Consider the following 13,579-nt stretch of genomic DNA (forward strand, 5'->3'; position numbering starts at 1 on the left):
TTGTACAAACACTAGCACCACTTTAGTTGATCAGTCAGAATGACTGCTAACTGGGTCAGTAGGCCTAATGATCTATTGACAGTACAAAAATACACAGGCCTAGTCATTGGTCTGATGATCACATGATCACGTTGTGTATCTTTGTTTATTGATTGTTGAACCATGTGATGGTGGGATGCTGGCGATTAAGGTATTTTTTTTAAAGAAAAAGTTTCTACTGATTTGGTGGTCAGCAGACAACAGCTGTTCATGTGAAGAAATGTGTTCTTCAGTATGCCCTATATGTTCACCTCTCACAATCTCCCCCGCCCCATGCATGTTTAAAGATTAAAGAGTGGGCTCTCTCTCAAATGTTGTTCCTTTCTGCCTGTCTCATGGCAGCTCTTCTCCTTCTATCCATCCTAGGTCTACTTCCTGCATGCTCTGACAGGGCGGGTGGGATGAAAGCAAACGTATAAACAAAACAAATATTTATTTGTAGCCAGCGTGCACGCTGTCACTGTGGCAGGAGATGAAATGACATTGTTGAACATGCCCCCAAACATGTGGGCTCTTTGAGCAGCTCTACAGTATACACTGACAATTTTGCGTGTTATCCTCCTTCCATCCTTTTAACACGGCGGGGTTTCCCCAAATGCCTCTTATTTTGGGCTTTGGTAGGCAGAAATATTAAGTACAAATACAACCTTAAAAAAAAACAGTCTATTAGAAGTAAAAGTCCTGCACTGAGTTAAGATAGGCTGAAATGGATAATAATCTAATAACTGAGATTTGGGCCACTTTGCATTAATGGTAGTACAACACAAAAAAATCCTCTCATGCTTTCATATCCTAATTCATGAGTCACCACTGATTTAAAATGACTGATTAATTAGTGTAAAACAGATCTGCATATCTCTTTGTTGGCAGTGCGGGATTTTTACTTTGCAGTAGATCAATAGAGGCGGACGGCAGCTTCTCTCTCAGTATGAGGCGCACGCTGTATGAACCTAAATGAAGGACTGGGCTTGCTGTATACTTGAACATTGACTGTCTTACTGGACTACTGCATCTTGCTCATACACGCCGCCTAGTGGAAATAAAGAAAATAGTTTTGAATTCTTTCAGGACAAACCCAAAACTTCCCACACAGACGGAGAAGGTTCATGATCACGCTGGACTTGACATGGATTTGAGGTGACTCGACTACAACACTGTTAGAGATTGTTGTACTGAATGATTTTTAAGAGCACGTTAGAGATAGAAAGGGAGTTCCTGTTCATCTGGCATATTATGATTGAAATTAGGACACAAAGATAATGGCACCCTGTCAGCTATTGTTCGCAAACTGGAGCTGAATGTCGCCTTCAGTGTTCAAAGTGGCTGTGTCTTAAACAAGAGTTTCACTTCAAGTAAAAGTCAGTCAAAAAAAACTCATGGTCAGTTTGTGAGACTGAGTAAGAGTGCAGCGGGGTCAGAGCAATAAAAAGTGTCAGCTTACACACACAGACACACACACACACACACACACACACACACGAACAGTTAACACATTTCACACTGTGTAGCTTTGCACACTTGTCTTAGTGGCCTATTGTGATACACCTCTTATTGAATCATGAAGAAAAGACGGAACCCTTTTTATATTCGAACACACGCAGCGGATTCTATGTGGTGCAGAAATGAGGTGTTTAAACACTACCCATCATTAATACTATGACTATCACACTTGTTCGGAGAACCATTTCTCCTTCAATGATGATACTGCAGCGTTCTTTGTTGTAACCACAGTCGGATGTACAAAGTCTTCCAGCATGTTCCCTCTGATGAAACTTTCGTTTGAACTTTTAATTGTTGAGGCTACAAAGTCACAGGCGGCGTGGGGATGATAAGGTAAGCAGGATGAGTATGTTAATAAGCATTACAGTGCTGGTGCAGGCACAATTTGGGCTGTGTAAAGGAAGATAAGACAGCATGAAAAAAAGTGCAAACAACAAGCCAACCAGAACAATGTCCCACAACACTATCAATGTCAAAGGAAGTACAGTAGGGCATATTATAAGCTCCACAAAACGACAGTGTATAACAATAGCCATAATATGCTGACAGAAAGCCTTTTAGGGACTTCTTCAAAATAGCTTCCAGGACTGCAATGATTATGTGTAACATTAAAGAAAGAGATTCATTTGGAGCCCACATTTCCATAATGGACATGACGTATCCAAAAATAAGTTTTAGTATTCAATCTTGTGAAGATTAGCCTTTAAAGGCCAAATTCTGCTCTGCTTGTTTTAAATCCTTTTTGAGTCATGGTTTGACTCTGCTGAATAGACTGTTTAAAAAAACAAAAAAGAAGGCTGTCAGATTGCTGCTAGAGCAGATAAATCCTAACACTTCAACACATACAGAACAGCATCACAAGTATGTATTGGCAAGGACGGCTTTTTTTTTTTTTTTTTTACAGTGTGGTTATTTAGACATGATGAAGCCCGAAAGGCTAATAAGATCCTGATTTGTGGGCACTATAAGGATGTTCCTGGAAGTCAAACAAAAAGAGCTCATCCCATTTGACTCCAAAGTATAATAAGGCAACAATAAGATTAGACTAGAGGCTTATTGAGATTTAATGATGGTAGAATTATTCCACTGACTGTTGTGTTACTTCAGGCATGAGACTTCAACTGTTGGCAAGAACAGATTTGAAGTTATGTACTTGTAGGAGATTGGTCCTTTTTGTGATTTGATTGGATTAGTTCAAACTGAAGTATTTTCTATGTATGAAAAAATGACATTGATTCAAACTTTGACAAGAAAATGGACACATTTCTCACCCGCTGATGGCTGAATAGAATGTTGTAATTTAGATGTAGATGATGTAGGTCCACTTTCTACTTAAGGAATATGAGTATGCAGTTGCTTTTACCTCTGGATAAATGGACAACATTTGAAATAATTAGTTAGATAGATACTTTGTTGATCCCGAGGGGAATTCAAGACATCCAGCAGCACTATACAAGATGTGCAGGATTCAAGACATTAGTTACAATTAACACTAAACATTAAACAACCGCTGCCCCCCCTCCCCTCCCCTCCCTTCCATAATAAACCCCAAACAAGATTTAGAAGGCTCCCTCCAAATTGCAAATGAGACCTAATTAAAATCAATACAAACTGATCACAGATGTTAAAAAAAACAACATTTTTTTTTTTAGAAATAGTGCTCGTGTTTGTCTATTTTAACTTCATCTTCAGCTTGGCTGATGTGTTGTCTCCCTATACTGTATCCTATGATCAGTATATAAGTAATCCCTGCAGCCCTCTTTCGTTTGTGTTGTTAGTATAAGGATCACTGGTAATAAACCTCCAATGGCATTCTGTGTCTATTCGTCCCCCGGTGAAGCTGCTTTGCGTGTCTTTTCCACGGTGAGTCCACAGACTGTAAACCAGTGTGTCCCCCCCCCCCCCCCGAAGGCGTTTTTTTAACGTGATAATAATATAGTTTTCAGGAATAATACCGCTCCTAAATGAACTCAATTAGTCGTTAATCAATTCCATTCCAGTCGCTGCATAATTCTGCTTCAGGTTTTGGCACTAACTAGGCTTCAGGAGTCTCTTGTGGATGACAGCGGGGAGCAGAGCCGGAGATGCTGTACAGCAGCTCACACACACGGGCAGAGATACACACATGCATATACGCACACATACACACACTCACTGGAAGACAAACGCTCCGGTCCTCCTCCCACCTTCCACAGCTCCTGAGAACGACTCAAAGAACGGGAACTAACATTTTTTTTTAGAACCACATGAATGGGACTTCTCCCTGCACTGGATCCCGAGCCCGTCTCTGTGTGGACGCAGACAGAAGAAGCTTTTTTTTTTTCGCTTTCCTATAGTCGAACCCGGGGTGGAAAAGACGCAGCAATGACAGAGCAGCAGTCGTGCGCAGCGGCAAAATAGAGCAACTATTGTGGGGACGGGAGATTGATAACACAACTGGGCGAGCTACGGAAGGAAGGCAGACTTCATTTCCAAACGTTTCAGCTGGCTTTGTGCTCTTGATGGGCTGTTACTGCGTTTTGCTTTTCATCAGTGACTCCTTCAACATTACTTGGACGGCTGTCCGTGCGGGAGCACCGCTGCTGCTGCTGCTGCTGCAGAGACTAACGGGGAATGCCATGTGTCGTTGCGCGACATAGAAGCTCTTTGTGGGTTGTTTTGCACCGGGGACAGGTGCTGCCCTGAGTGTGTGTGCGTGTGTGTGTACGTGTTGCAAGGGGGCAGAAACACACACAACCCCTGAGACAGTTGTCATAGGGATGTCAGGCTGGCGTACAGGATCAGTTTTTGCCAGAGACAGGTGCGACAGGGAGGAGTAGTTTACAAAGCCATGCACGGGATCTGGTAACGCAATAACGAGCTCCTCTACTCGGATCACACTTGGATTTTTTTTTTTGTATCCCGCAGGACAACCAACTCAAACTGCACCTTTTACCCGCGATAATCATAGGTAAGTGACCCGACCTGTCCGGGGTGGGTGCAGGGTGGGAATGGTGGTGTTTTTTTTTTCTTTTTTCTGTGCGCTCCGGGAACGGTCTCTGCCGCGCCGTGATGCTGTGGATGATTTGTATTGCCTTTGATCAGCCCAAATAATTGAATTGTGTGCGTCGGTTTAAAACGAACACGATCAATAGCCTACACAATAACCCATCTCCCGCATCTCATCCGTTTACAGCAGATTTCATTGTATAATTTTCAATTTCATACTGCGTAGCTCGCAGCCACGCGCCAAACACAGCCCTGCACGAGGCACCTCACCATTCAGGTATTGATTCGATATCGACAAGTCTCCCAGCGTTTGATTGAAAATGGCTCAGAGTTTTTTTCCCGTTTGACCGTGATCATTCGTCACTTCACATTTGTTTGTCACTGTCAGTGCCACTTGCCAGCTTTTAAAATGAGAAACTCTTAAATATGAGAGAGCTGACACTTCCCTTGCTTGCTCTTTTCCAGAGAATTATTTTGGATCTAGAAAACCTGATTTCACTAACTGTAAGTTGCTGTTGCGGAATTTGGAAGAGGACTCTGCATGTGTCTCATGATTGGTCGAAATCTGCTCTCCTTCTGTGTGTCTTGTTTGTCTCCTGCATTGACCGAGGTTGTGCGTGTTCCTCTGTCCTTCCCGTAGGGCCCCTGCGTCCACTACTCCTTCCTGCAGGCTTTATCATCCTTCTCCCGTTCCCCTCTCCTCTCTCTTCTGCAGTAGCTGCTATCATTACAGTACACAGAGCTGCTTGGCTGGATAGTGTCAGAATCACATTTTTGCACTTTTTTTTTTTTTTTATGAGACTAGGATGGTTAACTCTGAATAGCTGGCTCCGAGTCTCCTAAAGTTTACCCATTTGGGAGCTGTGTGTTTTTGTTGTGGCCCCTGTTTCAAATTCAAATTGCCTTTCAAGCTGCCTTTTGTCCAGCGCCCCGAGGTTTGTGGACTGGAAAGAGAGACAGAGAAGTGAGTGAAGTCCCCAAGGGTCAGAGCATTCCTATAATGAGCCCGAATGTGTGTGTGAGAGAGAGGAGGAACGAGAGAGTAAGATATATCGAAAGAAAGTGAGGCAGTGCTTCTTGTCCAGTGCAGCTAGAGCAGGAGCTCTCTGTCTCTCTCTGACTGTGTCAGTCAGTCTTCCAGGACAAGAGGCTCTTTAATTCCTCTTCTTCTGGACTGTCACTCGCTTTGACATCCAGGGCTCGGGGGGGGGGCTGCAGCAGGTTACACATATATCCTTCCTCCTTGCTGCTCAGATGCTTATCAGAGCCAAAGTGCTGCACCACACCTGGTTTCAGATCATTTTGACAGTGCAAATAGAGGGGATATAACAAAGAAGAAACCTGAAGCGAGAGAGGATCATAAACCAAATCTTGCAGCACCTTTAGCTTGACAGAGAAGGAGTCGTTTTTTTTTTTTTTCTTCTCCTCCTTTCATACGCTGACATCCTCTTGTAGGCCTGTCAAACCTGCAGTAAATTACAAGAGAAGCGCTATCAGAGGGAATAAATTAGTAGACAAAAGAGGAAATACCTGTCTGATATGATCTCTGATCTTCGCACTGCACTGGATCTCTTTTTAATTTGCTCGGAAGTCATGGACAAAACCCCTGCGAGAGTTGTTTAGACATTAGAAGTCAGAATCTGCCTAAATAATAAAAAAAAACAACTAGAAAATGCTCCTTAAACCAAATAAACATTCATTAGGCTTTTCTCAAGATTTCACGCTGGTAGAGCTTCATAAAAAAGATTTTTCTAATGATAAGGCTTTTCGATTTTATAGTAGGGTTTTTCAAATCGGCCTAATTTCCCCCCTTCAGACAAAGCAGAGGAGGGTACGCATGTTTTCTGAGACAAAATATAACTAACCAGAGTGGAGGAAGCGTCACTTCTGCCAACAGAGATGAGTCATTAGGGGGCAAGATTACAAACATGTTGGGCGAACATAAGGAAGACGCTCAAAGGAAGTGTGTACCTGATGTCCTGAGTGCTCAGAGTGATTAGTGGAGGATACCCTAACACATCAAATGGCAATCCTAATGCACAGGAGCTGGATTTAGAGTCAGTGGGGAAGTCAGAAAGCAAGTTGTGTGGCCTGAAAACCAGGCGGGGGAGTTTGTACTGTCCCTTTGCTGATGTCAATTTTTGGCAATGTTTTTCTCCTCGCAGCTTAACAAACTGCTCACTGGAGCACGGCTAATCCTGGGTTAGCAGTGCCCAGCCATTTATTATAAAGTTAGTTAATTTGGGGAGATGGGCAACATCCCGCCATACACATTTGTGCTTGACAGATCCCCGCTGTCTTCACTATGGAGTCTGCATCGCCAATTAGTTTGAAGAATCGGCTGTGTGTGTGTGCGCGTGTGTGTGTGTGTGTGTGCGCGTGTGTGTGTTTGATTTGGTGCGTGTGTCGCTAAGAAACGACAGACAGACAGGGTGAGAGTTTGCACATGTCGATCAGAGAGAAACATAAGAGACTTTGTTGATCACTTTGTGTCTGTTTGCCTTCCTGTCTTGTGTAGACTGTGTGTGTGTGTGTGTGTGTGTGTGTGTGTGTGTGAGTGTGATTCAGTCTGTGCTTTATACAAGTGTGATTCAGCACCGTCCAGCCTCGCTTCAATGGCTGCCCTGTTTGGACCGCGCTTGTGACGCCAACAGCCGCTCTTGCACCCCCTCGCCTCGGAGCAAGTGTTGCGCCCATATGCGTTAAAAAACAACAGGTGCCTTTACACGATGACTTAATCCCTTTTCCCCACCTCCCAGCTGCACCCTGCAGGAGTTGTTATGTCACCTATTGGGCCCTTCGCAGCTCTGATAGAGAAAGAAAACATCATAGATTAGTCAGGCAGAGTTTGAGTTGCCTGAAAGCGTCTGTTTTACGTCTGATTACAGAACATGCAGTAACGTGGATTGGGCCTTAAATATACCGTAAGATGGAGTGGCTGTAAGTGTGGGAATGTCATTTTAGAATATGAGCTCTCTTATTAGAATATAGTCACACTTCCAAAAATGACAAAGAAGAACTCATTCAAAGTCAATTTAATTCTACATTTCTCAAACAATACTTCAACGATAAACGATAAAAAATCCTACCTTAACTCCGAACGTACTCTTTAACTCTTCTGAGTAGGAAGTGCCTTTCAGTTGCATTATGGGAAACGTTTGATCCACTGTCACAGACTGAATGTCAGGATTTTTTTGCAACTATAGTTTGAATCATCTTTTTCATCCAGCGTCTGTCAATCCTCCAACTTTACTGTACCGGGTCTAGTTTTGAGTTGGTGTCAGTTATGCAGACAACTTTTGACCTAAGATCATTTTCTTCACTGTATCTAGTTGTTTCATATCCAGCCATGAACATACGCGGCTTCATTTTTCCATTCACTCCAAAACTCAGAGGGGAATTAGGGAAACGGTGACCTTATTATTCTCTTGAATCAACATGCTGTCGACAGTTTTCATCCGGACCATTTGTTGCCATTTTCAGTGAAAAGTGTGCATGCCTCCAGAGGTATATAAGGAGATTTATTGCAATTTGCAAAAAAAAGGCACCTTTGGCTTAAGTTTGTCTCTGGCAGGAATGAGTCATGAGAGCAAACATTTGAGCTTAATTACATTCCAGTACTGCACCCGGAGCACCTGTGTTTCCATTTGCCTCCCCTGAGCTTGTCCGTCTCTGTTGCGAGTTTCTTGGTGTCGGCCAAACTGTGGCAGCGACATTAGTCTACCTCTTTAGAAACTGTGCCGTCAACGTCAAAATTAGTTGAGTTCAAGACTGACGGACTGGTAAGAAATACTATTGAGTGGCTGAGTCTGGGGGATCGTGTCAAACCTGGCAACCCCAGCCTCCCGTCCAATTTTTCGACAACCTTAACCCATGCTTGTTTTCCTTCTCACACTCTGCCTCCATCCCACCCCTCATTACCCCCCCCCCCCCCCTTCTTCCCTGGACCTTGATGTCAAGGCCTCTCAGGCAGTGTGGTCTCTGTCTGCAGCCTGTCAGGGCAGGGGCACTGCCCACTGGGACCCTGAATGGGACAAATTGACCGTAACAATGTTCCCACTTAGCATGTGGAGCTGGGAGAAAGAGAAGGTGAAAAGGAGGGCCTGGGGGGGAGAGAGGGGGGGGGGAGGAAGAGAGAGAGGGAGGGAGGAGAGCAGGACACCTCGTGAAATGTATGAATTGAAGACTTGTATTAAATCAGACACCTCACCTTTTTAAACCCTCTCCTCACATCGCCTCTCTCTCTCTCTCTCTCTCTCTCTCTCTTTCTCTCTCTCTCTCTCTCTCTCTCTCTCGTGTTCACGGTCATACAGCATTTCTTGTTTTTATTTGCCCAAGGCAAGAGCTCTTGTTGCCATGGCAGCAGGATAAACACATTTGCCTGTGACCCTGCAAGCCCTCAAACACTTAACATGCACACACACACACACACACACACACACACACACACACACACACACAAAACACACACCTCAACCTCAACCTCAAGGCCCAGATGCCTTCAATGAGGGTTCGGGAAGTCTGGCGGTTTGACTCCACACTAAGGTGCTAGCACTGTTTCACAAAGGGTCAAGGGTCATTCAGCCCCCCCCCCCCATTAAAATGCAATACGAGGACCACCTCGGCCATTTATTCCCCCGTCATCTGCTCGCTCCCTTTTATCTCCCCTAATCACTTGTTTTTCCACTCCTGTCTTCCTTTTGCTCTCATCTCTCCGTCTCCTGCATGACTTTTTGACACACCCAGAGAAATGCTAAGAAGCAGATCGATGAGAGGGTTCAAAGCCGGAAGCCTCATATCGTGAACAAGAAGGTCTCTTTCATTTTCCTTTAAAATTGAAAGAGTGCTCTCATTGGCGGCCACGTGCTAGTCTCTCTCTTCTCTGTTTTCCAAGTCTGTAAAGTCTTTATTTTCTCTCTCTCTGTCCTTTAAGTGTGACAGCATGTCTCGGAGAAGTTGGAGCGGTATCACGTCGCGTAAGCTTGAGGTGGCGCAGTATGACGGGAACAAAGAATTGCAGCCGCTATCACCAAAGGCCAAGTGGCTGTTGAATAAAGATGCTCCCCTCGTCGGTGAAACTGGCAATCCGTGTCAACTTATTGTACCTCCACAGGGGGAAGTGCGCTCCTGCATCGGCGTCTCCGCTGTATCTGATTTTAGGGAAGACACGCCGGGGAGGCTTCCATTCTCTGCAGAAGTGAGAAAGAGAGAGACATTTCCATGAGTATGAACTCCATCCTGCTGGCAGCGGGCAGCAAGCGATGGTGTGGGATGAAAAGAGAGGCAGACGTGTTTGTGACAGACACTGACTTTTACTTCCTGGACATGAAGAAGAAAAAAAAAAAAGTGTGTGAGCTGAATTTTATACAGACTGCTTGTGGGTCATTAAGCTGCATTTCCGTTGCTCTCTCTCTCTCTCACACACACACTCACACTCACACACACACACATTAGTGGACTCTTATGAAGCCTCCGTGTCAGCAGAGCCCCGGTTTGTTAACAAGAAAGGAGACTAATGAGGGGCCATAGTCTGGCAGGGACAGATCAGGCCAGTCCCATATACCACCCTGAATACATGAATACACACACTGGTACATTGAGGTGCACACATACTCGTGTGGTTTTGTATTACTGGAAGTACACACTCACAAACACACACACACACACACACACACACACACACAGGCCACCACAAGCCGAAAAATCATAGAGCAGCAAAATTCACCTCCCGCAGACGAAAACGCAATGACATTCTTTTTCTTCCCTGACGTGATATAAGCAGCAACAATATCTCTGTAATGGCATTCAGATGCACACTCGGTTCAACTCTTCCGCTATGATCACCAAGTAATAAGACCCAGTTTAACTACAGTATGGTGGGAGACAATGCAGAGGGACGCTGGTCACACACATCCTGAGTCATTTCCCGCACCAGCACAGCGTGAATCTGAAGAAACTCTGCCCTGTGGGCCAGACTGTTTTTTTTTTGTTTTTTTTTTCTATCCCGCTGCTGTTTTATAGCTGATTCATTTCTTAGGGGAACTTCCAGCCTGAATGGCTCTATCCTGTCGTTTTATGGTCGCAGAGAAGCTGCAAAAATAAAATGAGAACAATTTCATTGCCGCCGTTGACAGGACTGTTTACTGCTGGAGCTGCAGCTTCGGCTGCTTGCGGTCTCTGTTGGTTCTCTGGTTTGTACGATTTTTTAAATTTATTTATTTATTTTTTTGACTGTACTTTTAAAAGCTTTGAACGTTTGCTCACTTTTCTGCCACTTGTTTTGTGCTCTGAGGTAATTAACAGCTTAACATGCTCAGTGACCTGAGGGAGTTAGTCATGCTGAAACCCCCCCCCCCCCCCCCCCCCCTCCCCAGAAGATAATTCCAGCTTGCTGGCAGACAGCACAGTGGACAGACACTGTGACCTCCTGTCTCTCTTCACCTGCTGGTGGCGATGTGTTTGTTGGAGAAGCCTGAAAGTTAAAAGCAGAGAGGATTGAGCATTAAAAAAAAAAAAAAAAAGAAGGAGAGTGTAAAATAGTGAAGGAGTCTTTTGAGGATTCATCCTCTGTTGCTGTGCGAACGTGGGTCCTTGAACGTACTTCGCCCTAAATTAACGGCTCAGAAGCACCAATTAATGTACAGCCTCGCTGTGGGTCTCTGCTGCGCAGAATCAAAGAGGTCATGCTGTGCTGTGCGTCTGCTCATCTCACATACACACCCAATGGGGGGGGGGGGGGATTTGAGCCAAGGAAACTGGAGCCAATGATTGAGAGATGAGATGAAAGTGTCACGCAGTTAAAAGCTGGAAGTCAAGGTTAAAGAACAAACGGGATGGAGATGTGGGGTTTGTTAATAAGGCAGTCGCAGGATGAAGGGAAGTCGGAGAGATGAAACAATGGAGGATGGAGGATGAAGAGGAAATCAGCCTGTTCCTTGAGGGTGGGAAATAACAGAATAAAAGAAAAAAACTCAGGACCCATCTGGAGGCAACAGGTCTGGTGACAGCAGGCTCTGATCCTGATCCAAGTCTCCCAGCCGTGGGTGACAGCCAGGGCCGGAGCCCCCCCCCCCCCCCGAGACCCAGCCAGTCCACCAGCAATCTGTCCCCTGATACCAACCACTCTAATCTGACAAGGAGGATGTTTGTTATGACGATTATGGACTCTAATTGTTGGAATTGAAAGCGGACGTTCGATGACACGGTATTAGCGCTGCCGTCAGAGATGAGTGGATTTCTGTTTGGACACTGAAGAGGAAATGATAAAGGGAGGATTTCAACTTCTTCCCAGCAAATCTGTTAATGCACCAAATTATGTCCCGGACTGAATTCATTAACATTAATTTCACTTGATGCAACAATAGCAGCCACGAAAAACCAATAAGCCGTGAGAATAATTGATATCCTACACACATAACAGTCACTTCCAAAGCCTGTGCGCTGCTACAATGGAGGCGTTGATTGGCAAGTCCTCTGTGCAGGATTTTCTGTGGTCACAGTGCATTCAGAATAACCATCGCTAGCGTGCTCGCAGTGGCTAGTGGGTCATTCGTATTTGCATGTAAATGTTTTTCACCCCTCGGCTTGACTGGTGGGGCAATCAGAGTGCCTCTCTGTCTGCATCGCTAAGAGGGACACTGCAGTGACTGACTGTGACATTCAGAGCTCAGGCTGGGCCTCACCCTTCTCTTCCATGCGCTGGTTTCTTTCTGTGGGAAGGTTGGAAAGGGTGTTTTATGTGTTTGTGTCGACCTGATATCCTGTGTACAGATTGTTGGCATATATTCAAAGTCGGATTCTTTACAGCGCGATTAGCATAAGTCGCGGTAGCAGTTCTATGCCGTCTAGCTTTCTGAAGAACGTTCATCAGGTCTTATTCTCCTTCACGTTCTTAGTCTGACATGTTCTTCAAACACTTCTCATCTGGAATGAGCAAATTTAACTGAATCTACGAGCGATGGAGGAGAGCCCTCTTGTCCTCATTTTTGTGCAGTAAAATGACTTGTTATTGTGTATTCCTTATTTTTACAGCTTTATGTGATTAAATGACAAATAAATACATCATATTAATATAGACATTTAATATAGACATTCAGTATAGTCAATTTCGTAAAAATGTTGGTGAATGAGGTCCATTCATTGGACATCTCGATCGTCCAATGGCACCACCGACATGGACACTTGTCGAGGCTTCTTTCCCCCCCTCTTGTTCCACCGTGACACACACACACGCGCACACACACACACACACACACACACACACACACACATACATCGTCCCACATGACGATGACGGATACATCTTTACACGACGTAGGAGTGTTTGTGCCGGACTCGTGTTGCACATCCTGCCGCTTGTCAGACATTTATCAGCCTCTGTCATCACATGAGTCATGTTCCTTCAAGTCGCTGAGCTCCACTTGCTCAGTATCTCCGCTTGCTCAGCGGGGCGGGCAGACACGGGGGGGGACCCCGGGAGTAAAGAAACTGAGACGGGTAATAAGTGAGTGGATCGGATCTGCAGGGAAAAGGGTGAATTAGGGATTATGAGTGAGGACATGAAAATACTGCCATCCCATGCTGTTGGCATGTGTGCAACCTGCAACTAACAAGTCCATGTCACTGACATTAATCCCAACTTTTCTGCTCAATCAAACACAATCCTCCACTGCTGAATAACGTCGCCTGCACTGTGTTCTTCCCCCAAACCGGTTTGGATCCATGTTGCGTATTTGTCTGAGTATGTAAGCATGTCTCCACAATGTGGGAAGCTCCATGTTTATAGACAGTCTGAATAAACACACACACACACAAAAAAAAAAAAAAAGTTTAAAAATGTTTCCATTTCCCACTTCCATGTGTGTGTTTGATGTTCCAACACTTGAAACATTTCCCTGCTCTTCGTCTCGGACATTTGAGCGCTCTGTTGTTTAATCGGAATCATAGGATGTTAGCGTACGGTTTGGTTAAAGGAAAACATTGGTTTGTCGCTGTGATTATGTGTGCTTGGCTGGATTTAAGTGTTGGCTGCTCTTCTAGATGTCATGAAGAG

General features: G+C 44.8%; 1 protein-coding gene across 1 annotated transcript in view; it reads left to right on the forward strand.

Moving 5' to 3' along the window:
- Positions 1–3,572: 3,572 nt before the first annotated feature.
- sema6bb (sema domain, transmembrane domain (TM), and cytoplasmic domain, (semaphorin) 6Bb) overlaps positions 3,573–13,579 on the forward strand; it is a 138,509-nt gene continuing 128,502 nt past the window's right edge. The window contains exon 1 of the mRNA XM_079350661.1: positions 3,573–4,489. The gene's annotated coding sequence lies outside the window, so the exon portion shown is untranslated. The remainder of the gene's footprint in view (positions 4,490–13,579) is intronic.

The sequence above is a fragment of the Symphodus melops genome (assembly GCF_947650265.1).
Source record: "Symphodus melops genome assembly, chromosome: 8".
NCBI classification, from domain to species: Eukaryota; Metazoa; Chordata; class Actinopteri; order Labriformes; family Labridae; genus Symphodus; species Symphodus melops.